Raw genomic sequence first — 20,515 nt, 5'->3', positions numbered from 1 at the left:
TAATACAGGGTACAGGCATGTAAAAGAGATCAGAAGTTAGGTACATTACCAATTCTTGAGGTTCATCATGCCAATAACCGGTGTCTTTGGTGAGACAGTGGATTTGAGATCAAGGGTTCCCAGGCCTTGAGAGATACAATGACAAGTTATTTTCTGAACTAGCCGACAAAAAGGGATGGAAGGGATTTACTGTTGCAATCAATTTTTTAGGTGCTGTGTACAACTACAGAAACATTGTTACCAGTGACAGAAAAATTGTTTTTCTTGCTCTATTTAAACATACCCAGGATAAAAGTAGATTCTACATAATTTAAGGGAGTTGGGAGGCAGGAGAGAATTGCTTTCATTGCTGCTGAGAAGTAGGGAATATACAAGTTCAAATTTTTTTTGATAAAATGTGATTTTGTTGAACTATTCAGAGCAAAGTGTTCTGTCTATCCAGCAGGTATAAGACTTAAGTCTGTGCACTGATTTTCCATTGTGAAGGAGTTAGCTGCTGTAGTACTGTGGTATGTGATGGTCTATTACAGAGAAGATGTAGATCAGAGGTCAAAATGAAATGTGACTGTGAAGACCCTTGACCACTACTTTGTAATAGCTCCACTTAATAATGTTACATGTGAGAACAAAAAGATTTCTTTAAATTAGTAGCTTTACTCTATTACATTACTATATGTAATTTCAGCTACACCAGAGGGACGAAACATTAGTGAAACTATGCTAATGAGAGAAGATGATGAAAAATAACACCTGTCTTAACTTTAGCCTGTGTATATATGTGTACTATTTTCCAATTTCTTTGCATATATACATAGATAAATTAATTGAGAGCTGCTTAAAAACTGTGTACAGCACAGCATAACTGATAGGGAAAAGAGTCTTATGAAAGGCTCAGATTTTACCCATTAGTGCTTATTGTAACTTTCTTTGTTTGCAATGGAAAAAAACCTTTTTTACTTTCTCCTTTGTGCCTCTTCAGACTGTAGACCCACTTCTTAAATATTATGGATGAAAGCCCAACTCCAGTGAGGCCTGTAGCAAATATCCCATTGACTTCACTGAAACCAAGATTTTGCCCTGAATTTATAAAGTGGTAAAGCACTACTAAACCACACATGCCATAATGCACACCCAAAATGCCAGTGGTTTCTTTTCAGGGATTGGCAAAAATGCTGTTGCAAGATCACAGGGCATTAAACAAGTGTTTCTGTTGTCAGATATCCAGCAGAACCTTTGTTGGTATGCAGAGGAATGTTATTAAACACTCTACTCCCAAAACTTTCTTCATGTCAAATGTACAGTGTACATTTTTACATGTCACTTTGGTTTTTAAATATATTTGCCTATTTGCAGTGCTTTAGAATTTGCCTTTTAAGAATACATGAGATTCATCTACAATTGCCTAAAAATGTCAGTATTGTATTTTAGCATGGTTTTAAAATATCACAGTTTTGTGTATGAGCACAGTGTAGGATAACCAGCCTCTGAAGATCTCTGTTATGAGCTTCTCCAATGTGTTTCTGACTTATTTCAGAAGAACTTTGTCTGGGCATAGAAGTGGAGGAATCCTTGGTGCTAAGACTTCCAATAAAGACAGTTAACTGTAATTCTGTATGACACCTTCTCCCTAGGAACTGAAATAATTTTGTATAGATCACTGTACATTTCAGAAAGTGGTACTGTCCATTACTTCTGAATTGATCTAGGTATAAACTACTTATTGAAAATCAAGGAGTCTGTAATTAATACAAACTCCAATCTGTACTGATCTGCCCAGGAACTAAGCACCATTGTAGTCATGCAGACTGGAAGTGGACTGGAAGAGGAAACATGGAACTTTAATGGTGGAGCTGCTTCTGAACAGTTTATTATGACATGTGAAATTGCTGTAGATGCACTGTGGCTGACACATTTAAGACTATTGATGTCTTTTTCTTGGATATACTGTGATTGTCCAAAATTATGGGCCTTCTTATGGATATGTTCAAATCAAATTGCTTTTTGTAAAGGCCTCGGCTCATAGACTACACTGTTCATCTTGTGTCTCCATACTTAAATGGATTTTTACGTTTCATTCACTGAATTGAAGATTACTTCCTTCAGTGACTTAATACAGAAGGGAGATTCTCTAAAGGTGTAGTTCTCCTTACAGTCAAAAGATGGTAGTACAATTTCTATTCCAAGTGGCCCAGTAACACAGAGCAATAGCTGCACATCCATTGTTTGCATTTCTAGGAAGGGATATGGCAACAAAAGAAGGGTGAGAATCTGTAGGTGAGATCGCAACAACAAGATGATATCATTGTTTGTCAGGCAGTGGTTAGGACTGTGATCTTCTCTGGTAGTCAGTAATTCTGAATGTGGCCATGATGCCCAGGTTTAATTGGCTCTAGCACAGCTATCAAGTGAGCTGGTGCCAGGATGGACTTCTGCAGTGAAGGGCTCAATGAAGCTTGGGGCATTGGGAGAGCATGAAATGAAAATGTTCTTCTCACCATCTCTGATGTCTTCAATAAAGTCTCTAAAAGCAACAATTGATGTAATTAAAGCAGCAAGTTTAATTAGGTCTAACTATTGATTGGTCTAATGTTAATCTCAAATTATTTTATAGTGAGGTGCAAATAGTTCATAGCTAGAAAATGGTTATTCTGTGGAAAAGAGTACTAGAGTTTCCTTAATTTAAAAAGGGGAGAAGTCAGCATGCACTAACTGCCCAAACAGAGATTTAATACAGACTGTTCCATGAGAAATGTGGGCTCTCCACACCACATTTTATTTTCTAGGAATACAAAGCAAATAAGATGCTAAAGAAAAGGAACTATTTATCTGCTTTTTTCACTAGTCAACAATGGGATTTCAATCCCATTTTGTCTGTAATTAATCCTGTTAGAGTGGTTGTTTGCTTGGGCATACTGCTGATCATAGCAGAACCTGGAAAACTTATTTAACTCAAGGATACGTAATGTTCTTCAGCGAAGTAGAATCATGTAGGATCTAATACTAGTGGCACAGAAATATTTAGATGCATATGATACTGCATCTGAGCTGAGAAAGCAGGAACATGGCTGCATGCAGTGTGGGCAAAGATGGTGATGGAACATTTGTATCCTTGAATAATATAGCAAGTATGTCTGTACACACTGAGATACTACTGTGAATGTGCTTAGAAATAAGACTAATAACTTGAGATCCTGTAATACAAGTGCTCTGCTTTTAGATTTCCAATATCTACTTCAAGAATTCCAGTTCTGCACTGCAGTGCATGTAAAAATTGTGCTTAGTCCTGACAGGTTAAGCCTAGGCACCAGAATTAGCCACCCTATGGAGTCAGTGAAGATCCTTCAGGCTCAGCATAGAAGTAGCCAAAAGAAAACATGGGGCACAGGACTTCATGCAAATTTTCTTCCTTTCAGGAACCCAGGTGCAGTTGAAAGCCACACATTTATCACATTTTTCTACCAAGGTTTCCCTTATGGACTTTCTCTACTGCAGCAGGACTGTATTTGGAGAAGGCAAAACAAGTAGTGGTATTTTTCAGTTCTCTGGCTTCAGATTGAAGGGCACAATGAGATATATTGACAAAAATGCTGTGCAGGTCAATGCAGAAGCCTGTTTCTGGAGTGGATATGAGAGCATTATGCTGCAAAACCAAGGGTTTACTTTCTATTCCCTGATTTCAGGCTCAGCCTGGGAGCAGGAGGAAGTTTGCAACTCCTAGAGTCAAAAGATTAGTTCCAGGCACTGGGATTATCTGAGATATGTCTAAATAAATCTCTGTATTATCTAGGGGAAATGATGGTAGGAGCAAACTCACACCTTTGATTCCTTCCCACCAAGCCAGAGCCCTCTAACTTCTAAAAATCAAGTAACTCTCTGTGCTTGGAAAAGGACTTCTGCAAATTCTGAAGGAGAGAAAAGATACTGCTAACATACATCATTGCAGTTCTTTCCATCCTCTTCCAACAGTCTTCATCTTAATTCACAGTGATTTCTGCAGCATTCTGGTTGTCTCTGGGAATTCATTTTTTCATGCATGGCATAGTGTGTGGTTCCCAAATTATAAGTAATCCACTCAAATAGCTGATTTGGACTGGAGTGCTGGAAAAGATTGCTAATGAGTGTTTTGAATAAGTGCTTTCGTCATTTCCATTCCACTTGGAACCCCCACATGCCCAGAAAGTTACTCAATTCATTCTAAATTGGAGGTAAAGCCATAAAGAGGTCTAACTAGCTGTGTTAGTCACATTGGAATATAATTCTGGTGGATAATTTTGGGGTTTGTATTTTAACTTGTTTCCTTGTATTTAACAAACATAAAGACATTCCAAGTAAGTCATGTTGTTTGCGTAAAGTTCCCTCTGGATATCCGTGGAGTCTGGAGGTGTTCATTTCAGTTCAGAACTTCTAGGACACAAATGGTGTCACAGCAGGCAACAAGGTGTCTCCACACTGACTTGATGAAGCAGGAGAGCTAAAGGTAATTATTTCTTATTCTTTTTTGAGCTCCCTGCCCTAAACGGGCTAAATGGAGAAGTCATGAATGCTGGTTATAGTGATGGTGTCGAGGTACTAAAATGCAGGAGGAATAGGGAAAGCGGACAAGGCAAGGACCAAATTGTGCCACCAGCTGCTCACTTGTTTTCCAAACAAAACTAGGTTTGACTTCCCTTACAAATATATCTTCCCATGTGTATACCAACACCTCAGTTCCACCTGCCATATCTTACCTGCTGTCCTGTAGTAACTGTAAGAAAACCAAACAGTTTTCTTTAATAATAAAGGCAGGGTAGACCCCTGCAAACAGGACACTGCATGTACTGTGTTCAAGAGGCTTTTGGTAGATATAACCTCATTAAAACATGTTCAGATGTGGTTGAAATCACTAATGACTGTTAAAGGCAGAACCTGCAGCATTGAAGAAAGGTCTTCCATGTGACTCTAAATCCATGAGAGAACTAAGAAGCTGTGCTATGCCTCTTGGATGCAGTGCTTTCTGGGCATGAGACAAATTCAACAGCACTTTTTTTCTCTTCCAAACTGATGTCAATAGATACAATCCAGACCTTAGAGAAATATGGAAACTTGGATAATTTTCTGCCTGAATTAGAAACCTTCTGTTCTATGGAAGCTTGCAGAATTGTTTCCCAATTTTCAATTATAATGTTAATGGTTATGTATCTGAATTTCCTGTCTTTCTCGATAAAGTAGTGAGGCACAGATGAGGCTTTCACCTTTCACTTCTATGCTGCTAGAACTCTATAATTTTGGATGGTCAATGACAAATTTTAATGTTCTATTTGTCATTATCTTAATGCAGCCTCCTGTGCTGTAGCTGTATAGACCCAGTACAGCTTCTTTCTACTCTGTCCATTCTGCATCTACAAATGACATCAAAATTGCTAGCTAACATTCTTCCTTTGATGTTATGGGGCTTTTTAAAATTTATTTAAGTTTAAAAGCGTTTGATTTGTTATGTATTTTATTTGGATAGAATGGGTACAGAAAGAGTCAAGTAACACAATATTAAGTGGTAACATTTCAGATAAGATCAACTTATTTGGTCTGGTGATGCAAAAGAAAATCTGGAAGCATTTGGAGTATTTTGGTTTGAAAAGGGAAATGTTATCATGCAGTCTTTGTGATTCGAAACTTACAGATCCACTACCCTGTAGAGCAAGGAGAATCATCAGGTTACAAGTAGATAGTAGAACTAGGAGGCTGTTTTAGGTCCAAGACAATCTTGCCACAAGCACAGACAACTTGGAGAGTTCTTGACATTCTGATATAACACTACTTGACTGAGTAAACAGGGGGCCATTCTCAAATATTTATTGAAAAAACAATCTTAAATGATGAGAACTATGCACTTTGCATAGGAAAAAAGGCAAGATATCCTGACCAGGATGGACTGTTGAGTTCTTACTTTGGCCTTTTGCAGGTATCTTGATTCTTTTTCTACATCACTCAGCCCTATTAGGAATAGACAGACTTGTATTTAGCTATTCACAGGGTTTATTTGAGGTGAAACACCTTGTTTAGAGATGGTGCTTTGCATCTTACATTGTTATAACATGTAATTTCACAGAGCAGTCTATGTTCCACTCTCCAGGCAGTTGAACATCATCTCTGCTTCTCACCCTAGGGAGTAACTAGTTCATTGGCCATGTCATGCAATCATATCACAAAAACCTTTGGGACTGTCACTGTTTAATCTGCCCTTAATGAAGCCTGCCAGATCAGCTTACACTATTTGTCACTGTTTTCTGGCCTGGCTGCCAGAGCCTTGGCAATGGTTTCTGCTTCTAAAACAAGGAAAGAAATAGGCAGGCCTGCAGTTGGAAGCATTGACTGAAATAGAAATCCATGAGAAACCCAGGCAGAAATCCACCTTTGATCTGTTTCCTGTGTATTCCAGGCTAGATGAAATCAGATTAGTTTTAATCCCCATAATGACTATTTCCTTGGCTGAACTCAGGCAAGATCCATGCAGGGACTGAGGCCAGATGTAGGGCCTGCCTACTCTCTGGGGTAGACTGGAGTTCAGGAACCCTCAATCTGGAAAAGTCACAGTGGAGTTCAGCCTTGTGCACAGCGCTGTGGCTTATTAGTGACAATGCACAGAGCCAGATTGTGTGTTTCTGCACTGAACTCTCCAGCATTTCTGGTTTGTGAGTCAGTATGCAGATCCCTGCCAGCTCAGGTGGCCCTGCTCCCACATTGCAGACATGGCCTTAAGTACCTAATGGCCACCTTAAACACTTCAGGCAGAAGTGTAGGTCTTCAAAACCTGCCACGTAATCCAGGTGTCTGGAGATGCTAAACAGCAGCAAGGGCTGAGTAACTGGGCTCATACTCATACTCCCCCTCATACCTAGACACATCAGGACCATCACGGAAGATACTCTGTGCCTGTCCTTTCTGAAGCGGTTAATCTGGCACAGAGCTCAGAAAACACCTGTTGAACCCCAACAAAATAACCGCTGCCATCAGGGGGGCAGAAACGTGATTCTACTCCTAATGAACAGCCAATTACTGAAGCAGCAATTGGACTTTCAAGGTTAGTGCCTTAAACAACAGCCTGACTACTAGGCTACACAGTGGTCTTTGTTCTCTCCCTTACTCCCTTCATTATTTAGTAATATCAGGATTGCAGCTTCAGGAGGATTCCTACCTTAGAATAACCTAAAAAGATGTGATTAAATAAGGGAATGGTGGTTAAACTTTCATCTGGCTGCTAGTAGATTTGAGCCCCAATCTGTCATGTCTTTAGTACTCTAATTGCCTCTCTTCCCCAGTTAGCTTCTGTGAGAAAGGGAAATTAACTCAAGAGAATGGGTATGTTTGAATCACAGCTGGAGACGGGCATTTTCCTGCAGCCCAGATGAGGATACCAAGTTCGTGGAGAGAGTTTAAGATCTTAGCATTTCGCAGTAGTTAAGTTAGGCAGCTCTGTGGTAATGTGCTGGCTTTTGTGGGTGTCATTCCTGTGGATTGCTTAAGCACAGAACTCTTGGCAGGGGGATCTGCAGACTGCAAGGCACCTTGTGGTTAGGAAGTGACACCCCTGCCTGTGCCTCTTTGTTAATCTGTCTCTCGCTTTATTTACTGCTAAGATTTTTTTCCTCATCCAAAGCATGTCAATCCAAGTAGATAGAAAGGAGAACCTTTTCCCTAAAATAGGGCCATGGAAGGAAAGAGATTGCAGTATCAAAAGCAGTATAAATCTGATGAGCAGTCAATACCCTAGAAATATAAGTAGCTTGTCTATATGAAAGCCTAGCATGGAGTTAAGTGAGGTGGTGTGTTGACTAGAGATTTCTTTTGGAATAAGTAAAGTAATATTGTACAAAGCATTTCTATTGACACTTCTTTCTATCTCTGAGCAAAGCCATATGTAATACTGTGTTGCTAATATATGTTTTCATAGACTTGATGTAATGACATGGGAAAAGATGTGGGAAACGTATAATAAATACTGCTGGAATGGGTGGATGCCATTTTAAATAACCACTGGCAGTCTGCCTTTCTCAGCTGTATGGTAGGCTGTAGGGTTGCTATCATGTTCAGTGATGTGCACCAAACAATGTCCAGGTCATAACAGCTCAATTGCATTTTTTTCTGAGTCTATTCACCAAGAGACCATTATGGCAGATCCTGGGCTGTCAAGAGAATCTTGGACTCCTGGAGTGAGCTAATTCCCTGCTGGCAGGAAACTAACAGCAAGTTCACAGGTTACAGCTGCATCTCTGTATGCCTGAGTCCTGCTGTAAATGCAAATCTTTCTTTTGTTATTCTAACTGCCTTCTCAGCAGTATCTCAGCCAGGTCCCTTACAGATCAGAAATCTGGGTAACTTGGGATCCCCAGGTAGCTAAAGGAAGAGTTTAAGGTAAGAAATGTGAGCACTGTAGGTTAACTTGGAAGTACGCTGGTACTAGTGAGATGCCCACTCCTGAGACTGGTGCTCAAACACCCTATCCTATGCTTGAAGAAGCCGCAAGTGTCCAGGAAATAGATACACACAGAATATTTACATAGATAAAGGGAGAGGGATCCAAGTTCATGCTGCTTCCATGCTGTGCTGGCTAGATGTTACTTAGCTCAGGCCAGAAGCCAAGTAACTATGTCTGCTTTCACTGTGTTATGCTTTTCTGTGTCGGGAGAGTTGGCACAGCTATGAAAAGTAGTAGAGCCTCCTCATTCTATGTCAGATGTTTGCTGCTTCTTTTAAAATAAGCTATTAACTTCATTGTTTTACCTTGTTATAATATTAATTTTTCAATTTATTCCTGTTGCTGTCTTTTTGCAACGTACTCTTTGAAGTTCAAGGTTTTACATAGCAAAAATGTCAGAACTACATGAGTTTAAGTGACAGTTTAGCTCGTTCTTATCTGCTTAAGGTATCTTTTCAATTTAGTGCTTTTCTTTTGAATATGTTGTCTCTCCTAGGGCCACTAAATATGTGTTTCACTAGACATTGTCTAATTATTGTGTAATTTTGTATATAAGATTAATTCAGAAGTAAATGTAGAAATTTTGTTGAAAATATTTTCGAATTTCCATTTTTTTAGTTTTAGAAGGCAAAAGATTGTTTGTAACACATTGTAGTTGGTATGTCCTGTGGATAGAACATGAGAGCACTGGGATTCAAAAGTCAAACGTCAGGAGGCCTGACTCCTGTGTAATGTTTGACAAGGAATGTGATATTTGATACATCATAAAAGTTTCGGTAATGTAAGGTGGAGAGCATGTCCTGGTGGTGCTGAACTTTCTCAAATCCAATTGAAGTTAACACCATGCACCAAATCTCCTTTTGTTTTTCTGTGTAAAAGAGAGATAATGTTTAATGCTTTCACTTCTTCATATAACACTTCAGTTTCACAAACAAAAAGGGGTGTGTGCACAGCCTCTGACAAAATACTGCTCTGTGTGATTGTCAGAGTAGATCTCCTTATAGGTCAGTTTGGGTATTCAATGCAATTTCTGGAGTAGTTTTCTTCTTTAATTTAAAAGTAAAACTTTTTCCAGTACAGGGAAACCTCTTTGAGGGATTTTGTATTACAGAATGTCCCATCACTTGTGGCACCAGCATTTTCTTTGTGAAACCCTGGTCTTAGTTCTTGAACACCTGCTTGGAGAAGCAACATCCCAAACAACACCTTACCTTTAGGCAGCATGAGTCTCCTTTGTAAAAGTGTCTCCACTACACAAGAAAGGAACATAAATGCTGTGGGGTTTGAAGCAATGCTTTCTCCCTGCTTTGTCCCACCTGGAGAGCCCCTTTGCACAGTGGAGTGTAGGAGGACCTTGTGTAAGTTTGGGGGAAATTTTCTGTAGGCAGGGTGCTCTCTCTTGTTCATCTTCTGAACAGGAATAGAGAAGAAAAATCAGTCCCCATGTATATTAATGTAGTTCATGCTAATAAAAGTTGCTAGATTGACAGTTGAGGAGAGATCTTGATCCACTGAGTCACAACACAGATACCTCAGAGGTAGGGTTTTACTAAAGTTTCCCCAACAATACTTTTCAAACTGGAATCCCTGATTTTGTGTAAACAGGTAGCTCTGCCTTCTTAACCATTGGACTTTTGATTTGTATTGTCAATAAAAGGGTTATCTGCAAGGGTGGATGCAGACAGGGGAGGGAGGGGAGACATCTACCTACCCATTTCACAGGGGTCATAAAACATCTGTGACATGACTACCACTTCATGTCATTTCCAACCCAGGCAGGTCTTCAGCTGCTGACTTACAAGGCAAAGCCCCTTCACCCAGCCCCATTACCGAAGCCCTAACCTCTCCATCTCCCCAGTACAATCTGACAGATCTGCCCTCCCCACCATGGCTGTGGGCAGGTTTGTCTCCTCTGAGCTGAGAGGAAAGTCATATAAACAGCAGTGTGCCTTTTCTGCTTCTGGTCCACTGCACACTATGCCTCACTGACTCATACAGCTCCTTTCAGGCACTTCCTTGAGTTTTAACATAGCATGATTTCATAATGTGGAGTAAGTGACCCTGAACCTGATATTTCAGTTTTGAATGGAGTAGATGTAAGCAGTATTTGGGCTTATGCCATGAAGTGAGGTCCTCGTTGCTGGAAGAATAAACACACAGAAAAAACTCCACTCTAAGATGCAGTATTGATTGCTATATTGAGCCATGATGTCAACTAAATGCTTACCTTCTTCCTTGCTTCCTACAAATGCTAAATAATACACCTTGTTTAGTGGAATTTACAAATTATTTTGTCTTTGTGAGTGATGCAATGACAGTGCCCCCTGCACTGTCATTTAATTTGTAATTCCATATGGGTTTTTTTTTATCCTGCATTTCTAATGCAATGTTTAAATAACTATTTCTTGTCCCCCAGACAGATCAGCTCTAATTTTGTAATGAGAATTTCAGTGTTAGGTTATTTTAAAAAAGAATTTAGGCCATATATATTATGTAAGGTTGCCGTAGTAACAGTTTCTCTGAGGGGAAAACCGACCGTCTGTAGTTTCCAGAGAAACCACTCCCCGCTGAGACAGGTGCCTCCAAGGGAAGTGAAGGGAATATAAATGAGAGAGAGAAAAAGACGCGCACAGATGTCATATGATCTCTGTGGCATCCCCGCGCTGTTGCAAATTCAACTGAATGTTTCTGGGTTTATTTTCAGTTTGTTGTTTTTGATTGCATGACTGGCACCTTCTCTTGTCATGTAAACTCTGGCCACCCTTCCCTGACATGGAACTTGTTTTGCGACTGAAGGTACGGCAATGCTCCACCTTGGCAGTGAACTGACCACATCAGATACTAAAGTCCAGTGCTCTAGGAACCACTGTGAGTGGGAGAATTTAAATGGTAAATGAGAATTTTTCCCCTTTTTTATTAACTTTTTTTTTCCTGAAAGAAGTCAGCAAAGACAGACAGGTATGGAAATCCTTCCTTCCAGACAGGAACTGGAGAGGAGTGAAGCTCAACTAGTTTGTCAATTAATGGTTTTGTTCTTTTGGGGTACAAGCATGCACTGCTAGGAGAAATGTATTCTGAAAGATCAGGATGTAAAAAGGAATTAACTCAAGTCCTAGGATTTGTTAACTGAGAAAAAAAGGAGAAATTTCTTTAATGTACTTTAATGTTACTGAGGCAAGTATGGATTAATATGCCTGAAATCCTTTTGCACATTTTTTTCACAAATAGTGTTGATTTGTTCTATTTTTTCTTCAAGGGCAATAAAACCGTGACATTCATTCAAGGCTTAGTGCAACCATAACTACAGATTAACGCACTGGCTACTTCATCTTCGTCCTGTCATCTCTCTGCTGCTTTATGGGGAAAGCAGGCTGCCATGGCTATTAAATCTGGCAGCTGTGTTGTATGCACATGGGAAGCAAGTAGAGCACAGCATATAGAAAATGAGTAGCTTTCAGATAACAGCCTTCTTTTCACTGCTGCGAGGCTTGAAAGGCAGCCTAAAAAGCTCTTTCTCTTCTTTGTAATCACCAGTCGCTGGATCAGTGCGCAAATATCACAAATACAGTTGCAAATGTAAGTATTCCTTGCCTGTGTGGTGCTTTCAGCTTGCTAATTAGGGTTTCTACCTCAGTGTTCTGCTTGAAAAAGCAGGGAGATGAAAGCTGAAAACATCCTGACAGGGAAAGCTTCTCTGCAGTATTGTTCTGGCTTTCAGTGGAAGAGCTACTGAGGGAAAGGGATGCATGAAAGCTTTCCAGAACAAATAGTTTGCAGTTGTGTTTGTTGATTTTTGGGACGTCTGCTTGCCACTTTGTCTGTGACGGGCGAAGCCAAGCAAATGCAGGAGGTACTTCTAGAGAGATGGTTTTCGACTTAGATTTGATAATAGTAGATATACAGCGAGAAAGATACTTCAGCAGTAATAGACAGCTTGTGAACGCATAGGAGAGAAATCTGCCATGGTATTTTTCACCTGGAATCTTTTCTTTAAAAATCCATAAATGCAGACCTGGACTTCTCATTAAGAAACTCGACACTACCTTATTATCAGAAGCTCAAACAAATAGTCATCATAAAGGGCACCAGTAAGCCTGCATCTGACCTGATAAGAACAATGAACATAGCACGGTGAGCAATGCATGTTTTTCACTCTGTCTGTACATGAAGACAATCTTTATGTGCTATGTGGCATGAAGGCAGGATAGTAAGGTGGTTGGGAAACAGTGGGGTAGAAGGTTTCTCAGTGTTGCGGTGATACTGTAAGGAAGAGAATTGGTATTTGTTAGTGTTTTTTGGTCTCGTAGCACTAAGGAAACAGCATCTTGGTTTTTATTCTCCTTTCTAGTTCAAAGCTTCTGTAGTGCCATTGTCCTATTGAGTTTATGGCTAGTGAATTCTTACTGTGCTGTGAATGAAATCTGCTTATTGAAAACAGCCTGTGATCAGTACCAAGTGTAAATGCAGATAATTGCACAAGAAATGCAGGCTGTAGCTGGTTTGTTTGTGTTGCCATGTCACATGTTTCTTGCTTTATTTACAGGTTTCATTGTTTCTTAGGGACCACTGTGGTACTGTAAGCTTTTTATGAGCCATGTGAAAATGTCATTATCACAGTTAACAGGTGACTGCCATTAAGTGACTAGGGAGAGAGTACATACGTTGTGGTGTTTGCTGCACGTAGAGGGCTAAACATATTCATGATATAACCCCCTTGTTAATGCTGCTATAACACAGGTATGTTTGGTCAATCTGTTGTTTATAAACTACTTTTGCAATACTTCAGCCTCATCTTACAGATATATATGTAGAAATGCCTGTCTTAATTGCAGCAAGCAGAAGGTGATTTTGGAGCTTCTCTTTGCTTTCTCTTATCTCCTTTTCCCCCTCATATGCAGTCAGAAATTCATAGCTTCCCTGAAACTTAGCTGTGAAAATGGTCATTTTTGATGACAGCTGTGGAGCTAAGCTTCCCAAGCCTGAGTGGCAGCCAGCCAACTGCTGAGACAAGTGGTGACCTTTCAGGACAATGTCTCTCACAAAAATGTCAAAATATTAAAATGGCAGACATCAAATGCCATGTGCACAGGGAAGGGTTGTCAGCTGGCAGGCTTTCAGCTGAAGGCAGTTAATCCACTGCTTGCCTGGATTAAACATTGCAAGCCCCTGCCTAAGTCTCTAAAATGTAGAGAAATTATTCATATGTGTCCTGAATAATTTCAGAAGTTCTTCTGGGAAGATTTGGGATATGGATAGAAAATTTCAGAGGTGTTCTGTTTAAAATCTGCTCAGGCATCTTCCTGATGGATGTCTGGAAAAGCAGCTTTTTGCCTTTTCTTTTGCATTTTTCATCATATACCAGTTTTCCTCCCAGATCTCTTATCCACAATGTAAATGGATCCTGATGAAGCCTAAGCAAAGTTCATTGATGCGCAGCAGGATGCTGAAATTCTGATAGCATGTGCGCTGACTTTTTAGGCATATGCTCACTGAATATTAAACAATCCCCTGCAGTTCTTGGTGCTGCAGCCCTAAGCTGAAACCTCATTTGCTGTTACATGCATCAGTGATTTGTAACTTTCTTTGAAGGCACTGAGGTGTGAGCATTCCCATGCTGGCTGGTGTGTCAGCTTCTCAGATGCCTTTACCCCCTGGTAAACAGATCAATGACACTGTGATTGCCTGCATTGTTGGTTTCCCCGCTGCCACATAGCAATATTTCTGAGAGGTGTGAAACTGTCTGATCCTTTACCTTGGCCTGTAGGAAAACCAGGCAGTGTGCATGGCTGATCAGGGAACTAACCTGTTCACCTTGTGGTTGACCTCACTTGGAGAACAAGAAAGGGAACACCAGTGACTGCACCAGACCAGTCTTGTCTGGCCAGTATGCAACTGGCCACAGTTAAAGAGAATTCTCAATATTCTTCATGCAAAGCACAGGCTGAGCTGCCAACACAGGTAACCCCTGCAAAGCAGTCAATGGCCAGATTTAATGGTGCCAAATCTATTGTTACTTACAAAGATGCTGAAAAGGAATATAGTCCTTTCCAGTATTTCTTTCTTTTTCCCCTTCCCTTTCAAGACAGGAATTCTGTATCACTCCAAGTTCTCTCTCTTACTACAAGCAAGCAATTTTTTATAACTGTGTTTTAGTGTTCTTCACTTCTACTCTTAGAGGAAGTGTGTCCTGCCCCCCCCCGCCCTTTAAAACTGGGAACACTGCATTCCATGACCACCTTCTCTCTTCTGTAGTTGTAGGAAAGACTAAGTCTCCATGTTGGTCTTTTCTTTCCAGTCGGTATTCTGTGATCACTCCTCCTTTCTCCTAATTCCCTGCAAGAAGAATTATGAAGCAAATGAGGTAGGTAAGGACAAATTCCCATAAACATCTTAGAGAAATTAATCCTTCCATTCCTTTCTCCCTTCCTCCTGTCTTCAGATTTCTTATTGGCTTTGCCACAAGCATTTTTGTGATTTGAGACTTACTAAGACCTAAAAATCTGTTTGGAAGAAAAACATTATGCTCATCTAGCTGAGGCATGAAAAGGTAACTGAGGTACCAATTAATGTAACTTATCACAACACAGATACCTAAGCTGAGTTTTGGATTTTGATCTTCAAACAGCAAACCACATGTAGGCATAATCTATTTAATCATCCCTGATAATGTTAAAGAAAAAAAATAGGTATGCTGCTGTTTTTTATGGGCTTTGCATGAAGAAAAAATCTGAGGAAAATAACTGAATATATTAATCAGCAGCAGTAATATCTTTAAAATCCAATTATACAGGGCTTGGTTGTTTCCTAAGAACCTGTGCAGTGTCAGATCAGTTCATTAAACATCAGTTATTACACCTGATATGAAATTCTGACTTGCACCAATGGCATTATCATTTTATTCTGTGTCTTCACTATTTCTGTAGCATCTAGGAACACTTTTATTGGAAGGTCACTGAGCTAGGTACTGTATAGAAACAGAAGGTAATCCTTGGCCCCATATTGCTTACAAGCTATTTTAAAAATAAAGCAAGACCCCCTTATCATACAGTTACCACCTTTCTTGTTTGGCTTTTTATCTGAATTCAGAATATAGGTGTCAGTAGTATGTTCTAACTGAATTGGTCATCAGGATACCAGACTTTGCTTAGACACGAGCTTGAAATTGCATGTAATTAAAATAAGAAAATGACAAACACTGTGACCTTATTTCAAAACTATCTTACTGATTTACTTGGAGTATCTCCCTTAGGCTGTTAATGTTTAGCTATAAAGTTAATGAAGTATATTAATTAAAATTAACTCAACTGACCAAAACATGACTATAATTACAAAATAGTTGTGGGCCACCAATGAAGATTCCCCTTAAAATCATTAAGACACTATTGTCAATTACTAAGTTAATAAGGGTCATGATAAACTTAATTACTAAGGTAATAATATTCATTATTAAGTTTAATGAAGCATGTTTACCTGTGGTTATTTACAGGATCTAAATTTCAATGTTAATTATTGATGTGAAATAGTAGCAACATGACACATGACCATCAGATGGTAATTGACTCACCATGGACTGTGTGCTGTGATTTGGGCAGGTGAACAGTGGGGATCATAATATGGGATGAGAGTCTTCATCTGTATTTTCTGTAAGACCAATTTTTCCCATCTCTGTGCTCCTTACCTATCTTATAAGTAGATTTCAGGAGATGTTACACATCTGTTAACATCACCTTTTCTGCTACCTTTTGTTTGAACAGTATGGTGTAAGGTATGCATTAGTTTTTATACCCATAAACTAGGACTGAATCTGCCATCTGAAATCAGTCAGAACAACTCTCTAGTTTACAAAGCCATACTCTAATACACTATTCCATTCTGAAAGTATTTCATTTTTTCAGTTTGTACACTCTTCAGATCATCCTCCACAATGCAAGGCTGTAGCATGTAAATACAAGCTATAACTTAACTGAGCAATGTTAACTGAAATAACTGAGCAAAATTGCGTAATTATTCTTTCTGGAAATGTATATTACTCAAACCACTATGATTTCTAAGTGCCATTTTTATTATGAGGTCATAAACCTAGTTGTATATGCAGGAATAAAAAATCTAAAGGATCCTAGAGGGCCAAGTTGCAGTTGAAAAGATACAATACTTTGAATTTCCTAGGATTTTTTAATTTCAGTTTGAAACTATACTTTGTGATAATACCTCTTTTTACATTGGCACTGCAACTTGTATAACTGTGGTGACATATTAAAAACTAACAGTGGGCATTGGTGTCAGCCAAAATTTAAATATATTCTGACAGTGGCACTGTTGTCCCTTCAATAAAGCAGTTGAAAGAATCTAAATGAATGCAAGCTGCCAAACATGAAGAGCTATTGTACTCATCAAATGTCTCCCCCCACCCCCCCCCTCCGGGAACAATGAATAAAACAGTCTGAAAGATTATTTCCAAACATGCAATTAATTGTAAATCCAGCTTGATCTGGATGGATAAAGCAGTAGTTTATCAATCTGGTTAGCTAGTACTCTGAAAGGATTTTGCAGAACTCATTAGTTCAGGAATATTAAGACAGGTGCCTCTTTTTTTATGACACAATAATATGATTCCCAAATGGATAAGCTAGAAGGTCAAAGGCAAAATAATTTATCCCCAGGAGTGGTAAGGATTACTGTTAAGAACATTCTGAAATCCTGTCCTATCATTCATGTATTTCAAAGAATTCCTAAAAGTAATGACCTAATTTTAAAGACAGTAAATCAGAAATAATCAAATCACTTCAGTTTGTCTTTTAGAAAGATGGGTAGTCTTAATTTAAGGTCTTCAGTACTTTTGAGTCTCCTTTACATATCTAGGCAGTAATTCAAAAAAGTTAAATACTTTTTCTGCTCTGTTTCCCCCCTCCCCTTCAATTCAGTGGGAATTCATTTGTGCAAGAGGCCTTTTTAAGAACCAAGAGAGTCTACAGACTGAAAGTGAGCTACCTCTGTTGAATGCATTGTAATGAACCAGCTTCCACTCTTCTTTGGATGGAAATAGGTTCACTGAAATATGTGTCTTTGGCTCTCTTGGCAGAATGCAGAGAAGTAGTTCCTCCTAGGTGGCAGGGCTAGTTTTTGAAAGTGGAGGTTGACATTGACTCCCTTGACATTCTGACTGCTGCCCTACTGACATATCTGAATCCATAGGTTGTTATAGCTTTGTTTCAGTATGTGTCACCCTCAGATTTTAAATTAGTCGTTAGTTAATCCTGAGGCATTAGGTACTTGCTATGTAAAAGTGAAGCAATAAGGTTGAAAACTGATTAAACAATTAGATCAACTAACACCCAAATTATTTTAATATGTTTGGAGTTCTCAGGGCAATATACATATTAACCTTGGGCCAAGACATAGCCATCCTACAAGTGAACGTATCTCATACTGCATATTGTCATGGCAAAATTTTATTGCAAAGGGGCTTCCAACCATCAGTGTTTCTACTGGGTAGACTAACCAAAGTACTCTTTTTTTCTCTGTAAAATTAAGATTGTGCAATTTAAAACGATAAACAGACAATTTGTTCAGCTTTTTTTTGTTTTTAAGAGCAGGTTCAGATTTAACAGAGTGAAGCTTGTAACATAGATAGCTTTGTATAGTGCTTATAATGAACACCATGCTATGGATATCAGAGGTCTTCTAGAAATCAATAATTATTGATGAGAAAATAAGTCATTATTTTCATTGTAATTATTAGGAGACTCGTTTGCTTTGGTTCTGATCTTGATTGTTCATGCACTGAAATAATAATTGCAGCTAATTCCTTTTTCCAGAAATGTTCATTTCTTGATCAGCATCAGAGAGTGTAGGTAAGGGAGGACCACTATGCAAAACACTGTTATTTCTATTTCTTGGGAAGTGTAAGTTTATCCTCTTGGGGCAACAAAACGCCACATCATTAGCTTAGGGTAATGCTTTTAAAAAATGGTTCTGTCCTTAAAATGTCTTCTGAAAGGTTTTGCTTTGCTTTATTCTTGAAGATGTGAGGGCAGTTAGACACAGAGAGGTCCTCACCTGATTGCAAGTGCTGCGGAGGGCAGAAAGAAGAAAGCTCTTTGATGCTCCTTGATCCTCAGCCAGCTCACCCTAGGAGAAATCAGAGCTGATGTTATGCAGCCCTGATTTGTGGAGCTGGGAAAAGATTGCTTAGATCCTTCAGCAGCAGAGGCCCCACACTACTCTGACCCTATCATCTGGAAAGCCTTTTGCTGTAAATATACTTCCCCTCTGTTTGTCACTGAGGAAAGTTTGAGTGTTGCCAGAGCAACAGGTGGCACAACATCACTATGTCATCTTCTGTACTTCTGGTGAACTAGCTAAATAAAAGTGTTTATCAAGAGAGCCCTTCAACTGATTGGTTTAATCAGGTGTGGAGATTAAAAGTAGGTGTAGGGCTGCCTATCACACTGACTGTGCAATTCTCTAGGTCAATGGATTTCTGTCTCTTTACAGGACTGTCTGTCAATGGGTATGTGTACAAAGAAGTCCACAGTGGTTTGTTTATCTACCGATTCAGAACAGATGCTCAAATAGCACAACTTTCATGAAGGAAGAATTGATAAAGAGTGCAGCTGGGGTGTGGATGGTACAAGAAACTCCATCCATCATTTTCCAAAAGGCGCAGTGAATGGCTTAATTGTTGCTACTAACAATTGTTGGCCATTTTATTTGCTATAGACAAAGCATGATCCCACTAAGAGCTAACTTGGAGAAATACAGTGACAGGGGAGTCTCTTTTTTCCATTCACTGGGGTTAATTCACTGAACAGATTCCACTGGCTCTGTCTGGACAGAGACCTTCCACTATTGCTCACATGCAAAGCCCACTTCTTGACCATCATGAGGTCTTGAGCTGGCTAACGTAGCTGTAAATAGGGAAGGAACAGCTCTGACAGTGAGGAAATAGTGTTAGTACAACATGGAATAAAAAGAGCAGTATTTCATGTTGGGATAATTTTGTAGGCAGTATGTAAAGGCACTGTCTTCTGAGAGCTGCCCATGGGAATACTTAAGCCTTATACCAGAGAGTTTCCTCAGTGCCTTGTGAATTTAAACTGTCCTCTTCTGTTGAGCTGGGTTTGATGTGTCTTGTTTAGTGTCTTCCTCTGCTGCAAGGTTTATACTTAAGGCCATCTCCAGTGCAACGCTTTATGTAAGTTTGACTGCAGTACTGATATCTCTAGAGGACTTTATAGAGTATTTGATTTATTTATTTATTTATTTATTGGAACAAAATATCTACCTGAATGGGGTTTCTGGTTTTATTTCTTTACATGTTATCAGTTTTCTCCTTGTAATTGTTGATTAAGGCTTGCTACATAGGAGAGGAGAAATCAGTTTTATGAATGGAGAAGAAAGGACTTTTCACAGAAGAATTGTGTGTATTGTTTGGTCTCACCTAATCTCTTCTAGAGGTTTGTTCCATTCTCTTTGACCAAAAATTTTGTGCCCAAATCCAGGTGTGTTTTATTCTTATAAATTGTGGATGTTATAGTGGTTTGTAGATGGAAAAGAAAAACAGTTGGAATTGGACCCATTACCTGTTTTTACAATGAGGTTACAAGTCTTCAACTGGCATCAAAAGCTAGCATCCCAAAGCAGGCTTTCTTCAAATTTAAGTACCCTTGCAGCAAAGAAGACAAATGGTACTCTGGGCTGCATTAGGAGAGGTATTGCTGGCAGGTTGAGGGAGGTGATCCTTCCCCTCTACTCAGGACTGGTGGGGCCACACCTGGAATGCTGTGTCCAGTTCTGGGGTCCCCAGTATATGAGAGAGATGGACATACTGGAGAGTTCAGCAAAGTTCATGAAGATGATGAAGGGATGGTACCTTCTCTCCTATGAGGAAGAGCTGAACGAACTGGCACTGCTCAGCTTGGAGTATAAGAGACTTGGGGAGGACTCATAAACAAATACCTGATGGGAGGGTGTAAAGAGAATGGAGCCAGGCTCTTTTCAGTATTGCCCAGTGACAGGGCAAGAGACAATGGGCACAAACTGAAACACAGGAGGTGCTGTCTG

At 39.5% G+C, this 20,515-nt stretch overlaps 1 protein-coding gene across 7 annotated transcripts in view; it reads left to right on the top strand.

Moving 5' to 3' along the window:
• Nucleotides 1–20,515, top strand: part of TRIM2 (tripartite motif containing 2) — a 118,598-nt gene that overhangs the window by 13,911 nt on the left and 84,172 nt on the right. The window contains exons 1-2 of one of the 7 annotated variants that reach the window (XM_049814578.1): nt 11,133–11,341; nt 12,463–12,583. The exons of 1 other annotated variant lie outside the window; for it this stretch is intronic. The gene's annotated coding sequence lies outside the window, so the exon portion shown is untranslated. Of the gene's footprint in view, nt 1–11,132; nt 11,342–11,882; nt 12,029–12,177; nt 12,584–14,747; nt 14,814–20,515 lie in introns of those variants that run through there. 5 more of the 7 variants (XM_049814576.1, XM_049814574.1, XM_049814569.1 and 2 more) reach the window with 5 other exon arrangements.

Source organism: Accipiter gentilis, chromosome 12, assembly GCF_929443795.1.
Source record: "Accipiter gentilis chromosome 12, bAccGen1.1, whole genome shotgun sequence".
In the NCBI taxonomy this organism is placed as follows: Eukaryota; Metazoa; Chordata; class Aves; order Accipitriformes; family Accipitridae; genus Astur; species Astur gentilis.
Note: the sequence above shows the minus strand (reverse complement) of the source record. Positions and strands in the feature narration are given on the sequence as shown.